Here is a 19,687-nt window from a genome sequence, read left to right on the forward strand (position 1 = left end):
ATCCATTTTTTTTTTCCTGCAAAACAATCAAAGACAACCATCTCAAAACAATCAAAGACTTATAATTAAGTCGTCTGGCAAGTTTTCCAGCTGGAAGACTTTCCAGACGACTTAATTATAAGTCTTCCAAGACTTCCGGTAGAACATTTTAAAGACAATGTTTTATATTCATCTTTTCCTCAATCAATCACTCGACAGTAAGAGATATAACTTACCGGCGGCGGAGTTCAACGAGACGCCTTTGACAGAATGCGCGCTAGGGTTTCCTCTCAGATTTTAAATAGAGGAAGCGGTTGTGAGAACGGTGGTGAGAATGACGGTGATAACGGCGGAGAGATAACCGGCGGTGAGAACGATGGATTAGAGAGAATCGACGGAAATCGCCTTCGAAATCGCCTTTGAGAGAAACATCGTTAGGGTTTTCTGAATTTCGCGAAATAGTGAATAAAAAAAAACACCTTATATATGTCCGGTAAATAATCCGGTTAGGTTTAAAAGTACATTGTAAAATTAAAGGTTCGGTCCGGTTTGGACGACTTACTAGTAAGTCGTCTGTTGAATACTGTACATTAGACGACTTACTAGTAAGTCGTCCCAGACCCTAAATTTAACCCTTAAACTAAATTGACTAAATTAACTAACTAACCACGTTATAAAGCCGTAGTTATACTTAAGTAGTGTTTACTGTACACAGAAATAAACACACTTAGGTAAATTTTAAAGTTTTCAAAAAAACATTTATGCATTCCAAAATCTAACCCTAAGAAAACATACAATACTACAACATATGTTGGCAAAACCTAAACCAAAGAATATCATGACTCACTACTTTCACTTATCTATGTTGAAAAAATCAACTTTTGTTATTTCTTAATTTATACCTCTTAAAACATATGTTAATTACATGATTTCAATTTTTCACTTTTCAAAATATTTTTTACAATTTTTTTAAATTATTTCTAAGTAGAACTAGACTAGACAACTTTCCAGTAAGTCGTCTGGACAGACGACTTACCACTACAAGAAAACATAAGTTTTACGAGGGCGATTTTCCTCGTGAGTTCGTCGTAAAAGAGGCTTTACGAGGAATTAGCGAGGAAACACGTTTTGTCGTTACTCGTTCGTCGTAACACATATTTCCTCGCCAATTCGTCGTAAATTAGCGAGGAAAATATTTCGTCATAAAGACGAAGTAATCATTTCGTCGTAAAGACCACGTAAATATTCCACGTACGGAGGTCGCTAGATTTCCTCGTAAATACCTCGAAACGTGTTCCTCGTAAACTACACGTAAATATCTCGAAAGATTTTCCTCGTAAAGTACACGTAACAACCACGAGAGTATTTCCTCGTAAAGTACTCGTTTATCTTTCCTCGTAATATCCTCGAAAATGTTTCCTCGTAAAATACTCGTTTACTTTTTCTCGTCATTTCCTCGTAAAGTTTCCACGCAAATAGGTCGTAAATTAGCTACGAATTTACTTTCTTATTTTATTTTACAGAATTTAAAAATATAATTTAAAAAATAATTAAAATTATTTAATTTATTAATAAAATTAATTTTTTTTAAAATAAATCAATACCAAAATATTTTATATATAAATAAGTTTTGAATTTATAATTCAACAACCGAAAAAAAACTAAGAGTCGTTCATCGCCCGGTAGAATTCATCACTCCTCCTCTCTACATCCGCCTCGGGATGTGTGTCGGATGATGACTCGCCTGGAATGGGATTTTGTCGTCGCAAGTTCTTTAACAAGGACTCTCATTCCGGATTTGTGGCCGCTACAACGTCCAAGAAGCCCTTGAGTCCACCCATACGAGCTGTGAACGCAGATCGCGTCGAGTCCATCTCATTACGCATCCGAGCGGACTCTCTACGCAGCTGCTCAGACACTCTACGCAGCTGCTGACTTCATCTTCCCGTGTCTGAGCATAAGACGATGTCGCTCTCAGAACATTGTTGACGGAACCAATCCCCAACGTACGTCCCTTTTTCTTAGGGACCACCTTAAAAACAAAAAAATAAATATTGTTAGTAAAAAATTAAAGTTAAATTAAATGAATAATAAAAAAGATTAAAATTTTAAAAAATTTACCTCCTCGTAAATCTTATCCACTTCATGTGTGGATAAGGTGACGGGTAATCCGTCGGTGGACTGCTGGGTCAGCTGGGTCTGGCGGTCGTCAACCTGAGCAACCAAGTCGTTGAAGATTTGCTCGGACTTACCATCTAGAAATTGGTCCGCCTTATTCTTGTGGGTCCTCTCGTAAAGTTGCATAAGAGACGGAAGTTGTCCCGTCTATTTGGCCTAAAAACATTTAAGAAAGTTAGAATATATATATATTAAAAATTTAGTTAAATAAAATATTTAATTACCATTTCCAAACGGACACCGGCGTGGGGTTTTTGGCCCGTAGAATGAAGCATCGGCCCGTGGCCGTGCTCATCTACCATGTTACGGGGGGCAGAGCAAGACTGGGCGATTCTGATGGACTCAGGATCCCGCCAATAACGGATGAGGCCATCCCACACATCCGTGGTGAGCTCAGCGGGTTTGCCATGCTCATATCCCTTCACGATCCAGTCACCCTTCCAGTTGGAGACCGTGTCCAACAAGCGAACTTTCGCCTTCGCGTAAAACTGTTTCCTCACCCTCTCAGTGACCCCATGGACCAATGATATCTTTGCTGCAAAAAAAAATTAAATTAATAATTAGTTTAAAAAAATATATATAAATCATGAAAAAATAAAAGTACATATAGAGGGTGATTGGTAGTTGCTGTAGGTGTCCACGGCCCTATTTATTTATACAGCATCAAATTCAGAGCAATCAAGCTTTAATTTTTTTTTGAAATCACAGCTCTTGAAAGAACGTACAGCTGTGCAAGTGTTCTGCAGAGCCAAATATTCAAAGCAATTGTTTAGTGCTTTCCATAAATTTCTACAGCAATAAAATTTAAAGCCACAGCAAAAAGTCTACAGATTTTTTTCTACAGCAAAAATTTTAAAGCTACAGCCATTACCAATCGGACCCATAATTAATTAAAAGTAACTTACAGCGTAAATTTTGAACCACATCTTTCTGACGTAGATCGGCGTCTTTCTCTAGTTCGGATGTGGCATGGAGAAGTAACCTTTGATCGTGTCGGTTACGTCTGATGCAAGACAATTATCAACCCCAAACCTGAAAAAACAAATTTAAACTATAAATTATTTATTAATGTTATAAAAGAATTGAAAAAGAATTGATAAAAAATGAATGTAACATACCACAAAGTTATGTCCGGTCGATCGGGTTCTATGACTAGTAAACCTTCTCTGCCTGGCTGACAGAGAAGGTCCTTGACAGTGTACTGCGAGTAAGGAGCACTCGGAGGCACCATCAAATCGAGATGAATCTCGGCGGGCATCGGAGGAGCCATCAGAGGAGGCACAGGAGGAGGCATCGTCGGAGGAGCCATCGGAAGAGGCACATGAGGTGCACTAGAAGAAGGCGACCGAGAGACTCTCTGAGATGACTGAGTCTCGGGGACAGTCTCCGGACCCGAAGAACCGGGAGCTGAAGAAGAACCGGGAGCTGAAGAAGACGGGTCTAAACGACTACCAGGCTCACCGAACATCTCTCTGTAATGGGGAGTAAGTCTGTTCTTTCGAATCGTCTGGAAAAAAAAAATTAATTTTTAAAATTAACATGAACAGTAATTAACAAATTCTATAAACATATCTAAATTCCCTACACTAACCACCTAATCAACACTAATTAACATAAAATCCGTAAACCTATCTAAATTCCATACACTAACCACCTAATCTATCCTAAACTAATCAAATTAGAGAGGAATTAGAGAGACTTACCATTGCTACGAAATAGAGAGGAAGTGGAGAGGAAGTGGAGAGGAATTTGAGACGAAATAAAGAGTGAGCGCTCGGGAGTATATATAAGAGACTACATGTCCTCGTAATTTCCTCGTAAAGTTACGAGGAATTACAAAGGCCCGCGTTTTACAATACGAGGAAATAGCGAGGCCCGCGTTTTACTATACGAGGAAATAGCGAAGCCCGCGTTCTCAGATTACGAGTTCTTTACGACGATTCTGCATTACATGGAATTAACGAGGCATCCCTTTACGAGGAATTAGAGAGGCCCGCTTTTCTATAAATACCCACAAGTTTCCTTCTCAAATCACACACAAACTCACAAATCACACACTATCACAAATCACACACAAACTCACAAATCACACACTATCACAAATCACACACTATCTCAAAATAGAAAGATTTGAAAAAAAAAGAGAGGAGAAGAAAGATATTGGAACACATGTGGGCTAGACTTACGTAGGTCTTTCCACATGTGATTCCAATATCTTTCTTCTCTTCTCTTTTTTTTCTAGTTTTTATTTTACGAGGAATTAGCAAGGCCCGTGTTTTCCGATTACGAGGTATTTAACAATTTCCTCTTACGTAGAATTACCGAGCACCGCGTTTTCCGATTACGAGGTATTTACGATGATTTCCTCTTACGTGGAATTATCGAGCACCTCGTTCTTTATTTTTTTATTTCGTCGTTATTTCCTCGTTAAAGTACGAGTTGTTTACGATGATTTCTGCTTACGTGGAATTAATGAGTCCCGCGTTCTTTATTTTTAGGATTCGTCGTAAGTTCCTCGTTAGCATACGAGGAAATAACGAGGATTATGTTTAAATCCCTAAAATCCGAAACTCAAAACCCCAAACCCCGTCTTCCTTATCTTCTACTTCATATATTCCAAACCCCAAACCCATCTTCCATTTAACCTCAATCTATTCTTTAACCTCAATCTATTCTTTCCATTCCAAACCCCAAATTCTAAAACCACAATTCCTTAACTTATAATCTCAATATATCTTATTTCTAAAACAAATACCCATTATCGTACATAAAAACAAATACACCAATCGGATACATCGACATTCTCGTCATCACTAGAAACATCATCATTTTCATTAAACTCGTCTTCAACAGCTTCGTCTGTGGCATCGTCGGTAAGATCTTCGTACTCGTGATTATACGGATCAATGAGAAGGATGTCATCAATTTCTTGTTCAGGTTCCTCGACTTCATTTATCTGTTCTTCTTGCAATGGTGGTTCTTCTCCACTGATGATTCGTCCTCGAGGTTTAACTTTGATCACGGCTAACCAATTTATACCTGAATCTCTCATCCGAGGGAATGGAAGGAAGCTAACTTGGTCTGCTTGTGAAGTTAAGATGAAAGGCTCGAATTTGTTGTACCTTTGTCCACCGTTGACATCAACTACACCGAATTTTTTAAACCGAACACCTTTGTTGACGACGGGGTCGAACCATTCACATTTGAAGAGGACGCATTTCAGCTTCAATATCCCTGAGAATTCGACTTCAATAATCTCCGTCAAGATCCTGTAGAAATATGTTTTCCCTTTCACACATAATCCATAGTTACTGGTTGCCCGCTGTCTACCATACTCATATGTGTGAAAAGTATAGCCTCGTGTGAAATACATCTGTGATGTGATGACCTTTACAAGTGGAGATTGAATTACTTCGTGTAACCACTTAGGATAATCTGCATCGTCGTCATAATCAACCTGCAAAAATAAAGAGAACGTTGAAATACAGATCATGTATGAAAAAGAGTTTGAGTTAATACCTGATTCTTCAACCACTTAATAAAGTGTTGATCTTTCCTTTTGTCTACGTCACTTGTGGATATACCTGGAAATGTTTCTTCGACTTGAGAAACAAATAGGTTGTAAAATCACATTTTATATTAATTAATATTTTGCAATTATATACTTATATGTGTTTAGAAGTGTCCATATATGTTACCTTTCAAAATAACACATCAATGGATCCTCGCAATTGAGTAGAATATAGGTGTGTGCACTATGAGCGTCTTGTTCACTCGACCACCAAACCTCATTTGATTTCCCACTGAGTCGCCCAATCTGGCTAAAGATGTCTGGAACACCATCAACTGCATATGTTGGCGCAACACCACCATCATCATATCTTCTTGAAGCTCTTCTCCGGGTACGTACTTTTGACGCAAAGTAGTACGATGTGAAGTGAGAAACTTCTTCCGTCAAACTTCCAGCAATTATAGAACCTTCAACTTTGGCGAGGTTCTTTGCTTTTCTCTTCAAATATTTCATGGCTCGCTCATACTGATACATCCATCCGTAATGTACAGGTCCACGAAGCAATGCCTCATATGGGAGGTGGACAGCTAGACGCTCCATGACGTCAAAAAATTCCGGAGGAAATATCTTCTCCAAGTTGCACAATAAGATGAGAATGTTCTCCTGAAGCTGTTCTACAACTTGTTCTTTAAGAGTGTGTATGCTCAGATCCCTGAAAAAATGCTCCAATACCTATTTTATATTCCAAAAATAATTAAACACATTATTAGTTATATATTATTGCAAACTAAACCATTATAAAATTATTGCGCTATAATATACTACCTGCAAGTGCTTCATGTACGTTTGTTGGAAGTAGCTCCGCAAATGCAAAGGGCAGTAATCGTTGCATAAAGACATGACAATCATGACTCTTCATCCCGGAGAACTTTTGACCTTTTTCAACACATCTAGAGAGATTTGAAACATACCCATCGGGGAACTTCACTTCTGATGCCACCCACTTGAACAACACCGACTTTTTTCTGCAGACAATCTGAATATCGGAACGGAAACTTGTCCATTGCTTTTTATATGTAACTCACTTCTTGAGCAAATATCCGGCAAGTCCAACCTTGATTTTATGTTGTCTTTTGTCTTCCCTGAGACATTCAATATTATATTCATGATGTTCTCAAAGAAATTCTTCTCTATATGCATCACATCGAGGTTGTGGCGCAAAAGAAGATCCTTCCAATATGGCAACTCTCAAAATATACTCTTCTTGTGCCAGTTGTGATGAACACCGTAAGAATCAGGCATATTACGAGGGACATGCCAATTACCACCACAACGAACTGTTTCGCTAGCTCCGTAGTAGTTGATTTGCGCTTCAATTTGTTCTCCAGTTAGATATGGAGGAGGAGTGTCTCTCACAACCCTTTTGTGCCTAAACAAATTCTTGTTTCTTCGGTACGGATGGCCAATGGGAAGAAATCGACGGTGACAATCGAACCAACTTGTCTTCCTACCATTCTTCAGTTGAAACGCATCTATCGTTCCATTACAATATGGACAAGCTAATCTCCCATGTGTAGTCCATCCAGACAACATCCCATAGGCAGGAAAGTCACTTATGGTCCACAAAAGCATCGCTCGCATCGTAAAATTCGTCTTCGTTGAGCAGTCATACGTCCTCACCCCTATTGACCACAAATCCTTCAACTCTTTTATCAGTGGTTGTAGGAAAACATCCAGAGACCTTTTTGGATGGTTCGGACCAGGTATTAATATGGTCAAGAATAGCAACTCATGTTGCATGCACAGCTCCGGTGGCAGGTTGTATGGCGTAAGAAAGACTGGCCACAATGAATATTGTCTCCCTGACATTCCGAATGGACTAAATCCATCTGTGCATAATCCAAGATACACATTCCGACTATTGCTAGCGAAATCCGGATGTACTTTGTTAAAATGTTTCCAGGCTCTTGCATCTGATGTATGAGTCATCTCACCATTCGTCTGAGTATGCTCGGCATGCCATCTCATCTTTCCAGCAGTCTTCTCTAATTGGTACAATCTTTTCAATTTGTCTGTAATTGGTAGGTACCACATCCTTTGGTACGGTACCCTATTACGTCCCCGTCCTTGCGGCTTGAATCGTGGCTTCTTGTAGAATCGATATTCTTCTAACTTTTCATCATCTCCCCAGTAGATCATGCAGTTGTCGATGCAAACATCTATCATCTCTGAAGGCAACCCAAGACTATAAACCAGTTTCTGAATCTCATAATAAGAATCAGCAGACACATTGTCTTCCGGAAAATACTCTTTAAACAAGTCTGCCCATTCATTCATGCAACTTTTAGGTAGATTGTGATCAGTTTTAATATTCATCATTCTAGCAGCCAACGACAATTTAGAGAGACGTTCTCTACAACCACTGTAAAGTGGCTGATTCGCCGCGTTTAACATTTCATAAAACTTTTTTGCATCTATATTAGGTTCTTCATCTTCATCATGAGCTACAAATGCATCAGCTACCATATCATGAACCCTATCATAATCTACCATCTCCTCCTGATGGTAACTATGTTCATTTTGCAAATGATGATCAACCGGTTCTTCCTGGAAATTGCTATTACTACTACGAGCTTCATTCTGGTCATAATTATAACCTTCCCCATGTTGAAACCAGATACAGTAATTTGGCGTGAAACCTCTATTTATTAAATGCTTCCAAACATTTTCACGGTTTGCCAATTTCGAATTGTTGCATTTCCGACAAGGACATAACATCTTACTACTTTCTTGGGCGAGCGGTGTCGAATCTGCTTGATGCATAAATGTCTCCAGCCCCGCAAGGTATTCTTTCGTCACTCTCCCGTTAGCATCTCTATGCATATACATCCACTTCCGCAACTCGAAAATATTCCCGGAGCCCGCCATTTTTTTCTCTTTCACGTTTTTGTTTTTTGGTGTGTTTAAAATGATGTTAAAACGTCCATATTTATAGGAAACTTTCGAATCTGGTAGGTGTAATTTTCCTAGGAATTTACGACGAAAATTAGTTAGGTGGCCGAAAAAAAAACGTGTTACAACTATAATTTCCTCGCTAAGTACACGTAATTATTTCCTCGTAAAGAACACACTAATTTTACGTCGAATTTACGAGGAAAGCGTATTTCCTCGTAAAAGCCACGTCACTTTACACCGACTTTACGACGAAACGGTTTCGTCGTTAATTTATGAGGAAATAACGCTGATTTTACTTTTCCACGTAATTTCCTCGTAAACTCGACGTAATTTTACGAGGATTACTTTTCCTCGTTAATTTTCGTCGTTAAGCTTGTGTTTTCTTGTAGTGTACGGGGGTTAGAAACGTAAAAAAAAAATTGGTTTTTTTGTTTGTTCACAAGGGGCTGGTTATAATTTCAATAGCCTTTTAGGTTACTTTTGCATTTGATTCAAGTTTGGGTTTACTTTTGCATTTGAAATCAAGTTGTGAGTCATATTTGGCAATTTTCCCTAGTTTTTTACTATAATTGTAGATCCAAAGTGAGAAAACTGAATAATCACTAAGAAAAAAAGAAGAGAAAACGAGACTCCAATCCATATATCTGATATTGAATATCATATATTTAAAATGAAGTTACAAAAACTTCTTTATGATTGTGTCTTCGTCATGTCTATTACAATAGGTACTGCAAGTTATTTTCATAAACAGTTTATTCACACAAATGAGATTCAGAAACATAGTCTTTATCATGCACATATATAAGCAGTATCAAACAACATAAAATATTAATAGTTTCGTTACCTCTAAATTACATGATAAAAATGTTGATCCATAATATATTCTATTGGTGAACAACTAAGATTATTTCCAATTCACCTTTCTATATTTTCTTCTAAAGTGGAGAAACTATACTATAAAGGTGAATTTGATTCAATGTATGATTAAATAATAAAGTTCCTATACTTTTAAGGGAAAATATACATATATGGTATTTTTGTTTCTAAATATAGAGATGAAAATATCATTCCATTACATTTTTTTGCTTGAAATGTAGAAACTCTATAACAGAGTCGTACATTGGGAAAACTCATCGATATAATGGAATTTATCTATTTTATATAGAAAAAAATATAGAGCTCCACTGTAAATATTTTAAAGATGAATAAACCATGAAACCAAAATATATAAATGATAACAAATACACGAAAATTAATTCCGAAACCCTACAATGACAACATAAACATTACCAAATTACCATGAAAACATTATAATATTTATGAACAAGAAGAACAACATAGCAAGTTACAAACATTAAAGACCTTAAGAAAATCTATGACGTTTACATCGATTTAATTGGCTTTATTCAACTTTCAAATTCTTTGTATTTACTCTTGAAATAGAAGTACTAACAAAAACTTATGCGAAAAACGAATTATTTTTCCTAAAATAAATTTCACACAAGATATGCAAAAAAATCATACAATTTCACTAAAAAGTTTCTCATCGTGAAATCAAAACATTAAAAAAACCTGTGAAACGCACGGGTTCATTTCTTCTTCTTTTTTTTGTAACACGGGTTCATTTCTAGTATAAAAATAAAAGTGAACTAACGATGAAGTATGACGTTTTAAGAGGGTGTCTCCAATTTTTTTCATCAATTTCTCGAATGAGAACCTATGCTCAACTCGTACCTGGACCTCACTGTATAAACACCTGATTTAGTATAGTTTCAGACGTAAGCATCAAGTGTGAGAGTCTGACTAGGCCTCAACCCAAGAATATGGGTTACATCGTTGAGTTGGAATAACTGACGAAGTAGTGAAACATCCCACTCATTTGTGTCCCTACGTATCAGGTTATAGACGAGCATTTCAGGATATATATATGTCCATGGTAGAGATGATTCCTCAAGCCCAACGAGTTGGGATTACCAAGTTTCATGGAAGATCTAGGTATAAACCCATGCCTCCCTCATTGAAAATGCCGATAGCAGTTTTGATATCATGACGTAAAGGAATATTTACTTTCTTTCCAAAAAGAATAGAAGATTTTGGTTTTATCTTATTCTGGTGTTCACCGAGATAAAATACTAATTTAACATACATTATTTTTACATATTACTAGGATCGGTCCGCCCTATGGACGAGATATATAGTATAACCTCTTTAAATTAATACTCTATAAATTAATATACACTAAAAATTTCTATAAAATAATATAATTTTATAGTCCCAAATTGAGTTTTTGGTTCAATTAGTATATCGATAAATTAATATCTCTATAAATTAATAAAAAGATTATAGTTTTGGTGTAGTCCCAACATTATTAATTTATAAAGGTTTCACTGTACTTTACTTGTGATCTAGGTTTTTATTTTTTCATATGGTTTTGTGATTTGTGTTTTAGGTTTGCATTTGCAAAAAATGTTTATGATAATGATTTTTGTCTTTTAAAAAATTTTAGGTGACCATAAATTATACGTGATAAGATATGTTTTGTTTGTTTACAATAATTGTTTATATATTAAAGAGATGTGGTATTGATATGTTGTTAGGATTTAAAATGGTCTTCATATTGTTTCCTTTTATAAGAACTTAATCCAATATTCAGTACGTTATTTGTAGCTTATTATATTTATTTTGTTTAACGTTTGATGTTTGTTTATTTTTCTAATGCGATTTCGTTTTTAGTTGTTGTCTATTAGAATTTGTGATCTTGATTATTTTAGATGTTACCTTTATTTTCTGTTATGTCGTTTTTAATGAAAACACATTCACATCTCATCCTTGTATACATCTAATTAAAATTAACATTATTTTACGTTTGATGTAGGTAACTATGTAATTGTACTTATTTATTGAATTTACTGATATTTTTTTGTTTATAATTGCTTATTTAGACAATGTGGGAAAATAGTCAAATTACTGTGATAAAAAATATACATTATTGATTATTTTATATGCATACTATATTTGTAGATTAGGTAAACCATATTATCTAAATAAACGACTACAATTTTCTAAATAAAAGTTATTGATTATTTCTTAGAATATGATTTTAAAATTTATTTATTTATATATAGTGTATCTTTAGAAAATTGACTATAATGAAATTAATAAATAATCACAAAATATTTATGTTTCTAGTGGTTTTTCTGCACTGTGGGATGTCAGTTAGTTATGTAGCACAATGTTTGATGTGAAAGTTTAATTGTTTATACTGTAAGTTCTGGTATTAGATATGGTTTTATTTTTGATCAAAAAAAAAAAAAAAGATATGGTTTTATTTCTACACACCCAACGATTTCTCAGTTGTGTTACTCTAGTTTTATATGTTTTAATTAAGTATTTTGTTTATATTTTTTTTCTTTTAATGATTTTTTATATCATATGAGAATCATTATTGGGTAATTGCTCTTATTTATTTTTCATTACCTCTTTCAGTTGAAATTTTTGATGGTAAAATATTCAACCTTAGTTCGTTAATTATGTATATTCACTCAATTATTATTGGAATTTTTATATTATTGAACTATATTATGTATATTCACTCAATTATTATTTTTGACAATTTTTTAGAACTCTGTTGAATCATTTTTAATTAACCTTTTTGTTCTCAAAATCAAAATTAACTCAGCATATATCAGCAAATCCCTTTAGTTTTAACTTTGATTTTAAGTTGCAGTTATAGTGCTCTCACTTAAATATAATTATTTCTGTATATATATAAGAAGGTTGAATTACTTGTTTTCTAATAAACCTAGCCTAAAAATCAATCTTAAACCCGACAATTTCTTGTGTAAAACAGATGCTGACTGTAGAAACTGATTTGAGCATCGTTTTCTAGTTATACTAATGATAGTTTTTTTTTTTTTTTTTAAAGAAACTTCTTCTAACTTTAGCAATTTCTTTCTTAATGTGCTACTACTTCGGTTTTATAATTCCCATTTTGTAACTTGAGTGAGGAGAAAGACTTGTTGTTATGGCTTGCAAACATATAAATCAAAACATTAAGGACTCATCCCAATATGTTTGGAAATTATATAAGATATTTTTTTATTGATAGGTCATATAAACAACCAAATTTCAAGGTTCGTTTTTTGTTTTAGGTACTAATTTCAGTGGTATTTTTTGGTGTCATGTAAACAACCAACTTTTTCATCTTGTTTTTTGTTATTCGTTCAATCTGAAATCAAAAACTCTGCAAACAACTTGGTGTTTTTATTTTGTGGTTATTGAGAGTTGATTAATTATTAAGATTCATCATTCAAGTTACAACAGAGAATTTCTCTGAGGATCCTATACAATCACTTAGAAACCAGAGATGAGTTTTAAATCAAGGTGATATTACTATTTTCCAAACAAAGACTTCACCATAATGGAGACCCAAAGCCATATATGATTGTATCACCCTCATTATAAAAAAAAAGTGATAGATTTTCGATGTGGGAGTAAAGAAAAATAATGTTAATACATGAATGCAGGTGATGGATTGATGTATTGGTTGTGAATGTGATTATGATAATCGATTGGTGTGTCGGCCCTCTCCTTGTTTGTTTCCTAGTTCTGAGCATCAAGATACTTCGTCCCTTCTTCCATATTACCTAAGCGTAACAGTATAACATCATAAATTGAAGTTGTAGAGTCGTACAAACCATCCGCTAATCTCTAGAGGTGGTAGAGAGACCATCGCTACCGTTGGTGTACTACAAAAATTGCATGATCCCTTTCATAATGTGCTTCAATGTTGTCATATGCAAGGTATTTAGCCAGTATTGTCGACTCCATCTTCAGTTTCAGCTTTCTTGAAGACAACACTGATCTTTGTGCTTAGAAAGTTTATTGTACTTAAATTTATTACTCTATTTAAAGTAAACTAGATCTTGACGCGCGCCCCCGCGCGGGTGTTGGATTTAACTTGCATTCAACATATATTTATAAACCATTTTTTTTATAAAATGTCCATTTATATTTTTTTGTTTTGTAAAATCTATTTAGAGTAGAATATATTATATTATAATATAGATGTTTGATAATAATTTTTTATCTGTACGTAAAATTATATTTATAATTTTATAACTTGATGCAATTTGATGTAATTGTAATATTCATATATTAACCTATTGATTTTTTGTTTATTTATTTAAAAATGATTTAATTTTTTACAGTAGGTTTTTATGAATTACTATTAATTTTATGATATTTGGTTTTCTTGAAAATTGTATTGTAGCAGATTAATATATACTATATATTACAGTTTGTGTTTTTATTTTCAGCAAAAAGAAATAACAATTCATTGTAATTAATTAATTTAAATTTTTGATTTTAAGTGAAGTGGTAGATTTATAAATAAGAAAGAAATGCAGTGGCTAAATGTGTAAATAAAACAAAATATTTAATCTGCTATCTGTGTTTCCAAACAATTCTCATTTAATCTGCTATCCAAGTTTCCAAACGACAGAATCTGTAAATGAGAAATAAATACAGTGACTAAATATGTAAATAAAAAAATATTTAATCTGCTATCCTTGTTTCCAAACAACTTTCATTTAATCTACTATCTAAGTTTCCAAATAGTACCAAAAGGTACTTCAGTTTTATTAATATAGATTGTTGGGCTGCATTTTTTATCACTTTTATGGTTTGTGTGTTTGTAGTTTAACTTGTTCGTCAAGTAGTATTATATGTGGTGAAAAAATCACTTTTTAAATGGGCATCTCTTATAAAAAGTAGATTAATATTGAAAGCGAAGAGGGGAGCATAGCAAGACAAATCAAAATAAATAAAAAGCTGAAACATAACAGTGTGAGAACTGAAATGTATAGATGATTGAATCTAAACCAAAAAATAAGAGAACAAAGTAATTGTGATAAATATATATTAGTTCAAAATTAAGTGAAATTTTGAACACTGTCCGAAAAAACACAGCATAACGCCGAAGGGAAGTTAAAAAATAAAATAAAACCCACAAAAATGAAAATTTTGTCCAAGCATTATTCAAATTGAGAAAACTGAGTCCATTTCATGATCTCTAATTATGCTAGTCGTGCCTTTTTGAGTTTCGGTTAACTCTTCGAATGTGGTGGAACCACTAAACCGAATCATTACAGGAGAATCTGTCAGCATGAAGCTCTGGTTGTATAGAGTCACCTCAAATCGGCTAATGGAGAACAGTGAACCAACCTTGAGACGCTGTCTGAAAATGGCCAAATGGTGTACATTCACGGTGGCTGCTATGAGAGTCGCCTGAGAACGTGTAAATAGGAAAACATAATCAGTAAACGAAATTGTAAATATGTTGCAAAATGTGAAATAAATATGTACACCCAGCGATTCAAAAAAAAATCTGAGATTATACGTCTGAATCTGGTTTTAAAAATGACGATAATGAGTATAAAGAAATGAACTTTGCTTCCCAGAATCAGAGCAATCGTACCTCCACGGTGGAAGAACAACAATCAGTTTCAAATCAGAGAGAAACACAGATGAAATCACCATTATACTGAAAAAGTGCCTTTCGATCGAGATTCTGAACAAACTATGAAGATGATGATCAATGGTTAAAGCCTCACCTTTTTATATAGGCGAGAATCACCGACTCCAAGATGGATTAGATTCTTTGAAAGCGAGATTGCGGTTGCAGTGGGCATGAAGAGTTAAAGCTTGGTTAATGACGATAAATCAATGCGACTTGTAACGGTTCAGAGGAAATGAATCGAGACTGAACCGACATGAAACACACTCCAACGTCTAGGGTTCCAACAAAGCGGCGAGTCACGCCTCGTTTCATAATTGCCATTGTTGATACACAGAGAATTGTCTTCAAAAAAAAGTAGATAATTGTCTTCAAAAGACGACGAACCTAGAATCCCGATAGGCAGAACGGGCCTGAATTTTGTCTAGTCAGTGACCAAGATCGCAGAAACAAGAAACCTAAAAATCAATATCTCGTGAAGCCCAAAAACAAAGAGAATGCATATTTTGAAAAATTGAGACAGGTGTCGCACTCACAATCAACGACTTAGGGATGTGGATGCTGATGTGTCTCAACAGGAGGGAAGAAAACTCTTTTATATATAACACTGTCCGAAAAAACCCAGCATAACGCCGAAGGGAAGTTAAAAAATAAAATAAAATCCACAAAAATGAAAATTTTGTCCAAGCATTATTCAAATTGAGAAAACTGAGTCCATTTCATGATCTCTAATTATGCTAGTCGTGCCTTCTTGAGTTTCGGTTAACTCATCGAATGTGGTGGAACCACTAAACCGAATCATTAGAGGAGAATCTGTCAGCATGAAGCTCTGGTTGTATAGAGTCACCTCAAGTCGGCTGATGGAGAACAGTGAACCAACCTTGAGACGCTGTCTGAAAATGGCCAAATGGTGTACATTCACGGTGGCTGCTATGAGAGTCGCCTGAGAACGTGTAAATAGGAAAACATAATCAGTTAACGAAATTGTAAATATGTTGCAAAATGTGAAATAAATATGTACACCCAACGATTCAAAAAAAAACTGAGATTATACGTCTGAATCTGGTTTTAAAAATGATGATAATGAGTCTGAAGAAATGAACTTTGCTTCCCGGAATTAGAGCAATCGTACCTCCACGGTGGAAGAACAACAATCAGTTTCAAATCAGAGAGAAACACATATGAAATCACCATTATACTGAAAAAGTGCCTTTCGAGATTCTGAACAAACTATGAAGATGATGATCAATGGTTAAAGCCTCACCTTTTTATATAGGCGAGAATCACCGGCTCCAAGATGGATTAGATTCTTTGAAAGCAAGATTGCGGTTGCAGTGGGCATGAAGAGTTAAAGCTTGGTTAATGACGATACATCAATGCGACTTGTAACGGTTCAGAGGAAATGAATCGAGACTGAACCGAAATGAAACACACTCCAACGTCTAGGGTTCCAACAAAGCGGCGAGTCACGCCTCGTTTCATAATTGCCATTGTTGATACACAGAGAATTGTCTTCAAAAAAAAAATAGAGAATTGTCTTCAAAAGACGACGAACCTAGAATCCCGATAGGCAGAACGGGCCTGAATTTTGTCTAGTCAGTGGCCCAGATCGCGGAAACAAGAAACCTAAAAATCAATATCTCGTGAAGCCCAAAAACAAAGAGAATGCAGATTTTTTAAAATTGGGACAGGTGTCGCATTCACAATCAACGACTTAGTGATGTGGATGCTGATCTGTCTTAATAGGAGGGAAGAAAACTCTTATATATATATATACAGATGCCTTTGTATTCGAAAGTTCAGGAACTGTATCTCAAAATACACTGACTAGTCTTTTACATATTATGCTTTTCTTTTTATGCTACATCTTTTACTAATTGAGCAATTATTTAAGGCAATGTTGGTCACTTAGTTTTTCTTTACACCAGGTCACTTATTTTTTTGTATGTAACATGCCAAAGAAGAATTGAGTTTAGGTTCAACTTATTTGACTTAGCATATAGTGGAATATTGAACGTCAACGGCCTTTGTATATAGCACATTGACTTTAAAGTAAACGGCTCGGCTCAGTCACGTTCATCCATTTTCAGTTACATGTACATTGTATTGGTATATATACAGATGTGTGTATATCTTAAAGAACTCAATAAATATATTTATCGTAGTGGGAGCAAAATGGTTGAAAAAACTCATGTGTTCAGCCGACTTCCCCGCATCTCACCGTCTCTGCTAATCATAGACTCTAACTGGTGTAGGGCTCAAAAGTAGATTAAAAATGGAAAATCTTAGAAGTAACTGAACCGAAAGAATATTATAAAAGCCGAACTCTTTAGATATTCTGTAAATTTTGCTGTTTTTCTCTTGTTGTTATGTTTTTGGTCAGAGATTGATGCATTATGCATATAATTAAAAGAAAGCAGAAGTTTAACAAGAAATCTAAAGATGATTGCAAGTCCAAGGGGAACTACTGAATCTTATATTCAATATGAAAGAGTTTACATGAAAATCAAAGTGGTCCAGTGGTAATGTAGTTGCATGTTTGACTATCTAACCCGAGTTTGAGTTGTAAACTCACCTTCAGTGGTAAGCAGGGTCGGGTCTGGATACAAGCCCATCAAGCATTTGCTTGAGGGCCGATCAAGATAAAAATATTTTGGAGCCAATTTTTCCAACGATTAAGTCGTAGAGATGGTGTAAGTTGCTCCAATTTGAGTTGTCTGCCCATGGTTCGAATGCTGTCTAGTGCTGTTAAGGGGCCAATTTTTTTTCTGGCTTCTAGTTTGCCAAATGTCAGGCACGGCCCTGGTGGTAAGAGCTAACATGTAAGTTGAAGTGGTCTCATGGTAACACAGTTTATCTTTTGCCTATCCAACCCATGTTCGAGTAATGGTCGTAAGTTTTTTTTTTTTAATATTATGATGTATTGTAAGGTATGCATTTTTTCGGGTAGGAATAAACGAACCACGCACGAGTAGTAATGGGAACCGTCCAGTAAAAAGGTCATACGAGCCGAACTAGTCATTTTTGGGTTGGTTCCAATTAAAATGTCTAAGACGTCACTCATCTCAAGCCAATGACATTTTAGTGTTCATGGAAACATCCAACATTTAGTCAAACTTCATCATCTTCACTCCAACCTTTACGTGAACAAGTGTTTCAACTTTTAACATTAATAGAAAGTAGATTTTAACCCGCACGACCGTGCAGATATTTTTTTATTTTATAAATGTATTTAATATTATTAGCAATGTTTTAAATATATTGTGTAACTCTATAATATTATTGTTTGTATTTCTTATTCGGCATTATTAATATAGATATAGTGATTTGTTTAATACATTTAATTTGTTATTAATTTTTATTACTTACTGATATATTTTTAAATTAGGTACAATAAAATAACAATATGAAATAATCAAATAGATAACCTACTTCAAAATATGTAATTTCTTTAATTTATACATTTTGCTATAATACATTTTAAAATTTTATTTATTTATATTATAGAAAATACATATGTTTAAGATCATTTATATTTACATGTTGTGTTTAAAAAATATACTTTAACATATATTATTTTAGTATTTTATGGGATTTATATGTAAAACATTGTTTTGTTTTAATAATATAGCCCTATTATTTTAGTAAATTTTATATATAGTAGCATCTAACATATTATTTTAGTAAATTTTATTGATATAGGATATTGTTGGATGTTATGATATTAAGTTTTTTATTTATATTTAACTAAGATTTTAAAATATTAGATTGCTTTAATTTTTACAACATATATAATTTGTTTTTCCGTGGTGCATTTCAAAAAAAATATTCTTTCTATGATTTTTTCTTTCGTAAAATTTGAAATATTATCATTTTAAATTTGAATATTTAATTTTAAAATTTCTTTATTTTGTCAAGAAAACTTTGAAAAATTACACTACTATTTTTTGAGTTGGAATATTACATGAATTTTGAATTTGTTTTTGTTACTACATTAATACATTATTTTATGAAAAATATTTGAATTTTTTGGTAGTATTTTCTAATTTTTCTCAGAAGATTTTGTTATAACTAAAAACAATATAATTAAAATTTGATTTGTTATTAATATTTTAAATGAATTACAAAAGAGAAATTCTCTAGGATAGACATAAAAAAGTTTTTGTCACAAATATAACCCTTAAGGATCAAAATGACCAAAATATTTTATTAAGGGGTATGTTTTTGGGTTTATGGTTTATAATTTAGGGTTTATGGTTTATGATTTAAGGTTTAGGGTTTATTTTAAGGGGTGGGGTTTTGGGGGTATGATTTCAAATTTTAAAAAGATAAAAAATATTAAAATTTTCAAAATAAAAAAGTCTACTTTGGTCATTTTGTTTTTTGAGGTCTATTTTGTGACACAAAACTTAAAAGGGTCTATTTGAGAGAATTGTCCATTGCTAAAATTTCATAGTTTTCTAATAACATATTTTTAAATAGTATATGAACTAAAGGTTATTATATACAATTATATTTTTGTATATAAACATTTTAAACAATCAAAT

This window comes from Brassica napus, chromosome C3 (assembly GCF_020379485.1).
Source record: "Brassica napus cultivar Da-Ae chromosome C3, Da-Ae, whole genome shotgun sequence".
NCBI classification, from domain to species: domain Eukaryota; kingdom Viridiplantae; phylum Streptophyta; class Magnoliopsida; order Brassicales; family Brassicaceae; genus Brassica; species Brassica napus.